Here is a 268-nt window from a genome sequence, read left to right as displayed (position 1 = left end):
GCTTCATCAATCACAATTGACTTTGTTTTGAATTAACTTCAATCTAAATCAACTATGGTCTCTATATGCAACATCCTTGACCCTGGCTCAGTCAGATATGTTAGCGTGCAATGTCAATGGAAATACTTCACACATACATGTTATGAACTCAACCATATTAACTTAAAGTAAAAATTAAAGAAAAAGATGTGTGAAGACTACACCACTGGGCTGGTATGTTGGGAAGGAGTAGAACATTTACAATAATAGAGTTTTTCTAAGTTGGGTT

Source organism: Tigriopus californicus, chromosome 7 (genome assembly GCF_007210705.1).
Source record: "Tigriopus californicus strain San Diego chromosome 7, Tcal_SD_v2.1, whole genome shotgun sequence".
NCBI classification, from domain to species: Eukaryota; Metazoa; Arthropoda; class Copepoda; order Harpacticoida; family Harpacticidae; genus Tigriopus; species Tigriopus californicus.
This window is presented reverse-complemented; position numbering follows the sequence as displayed.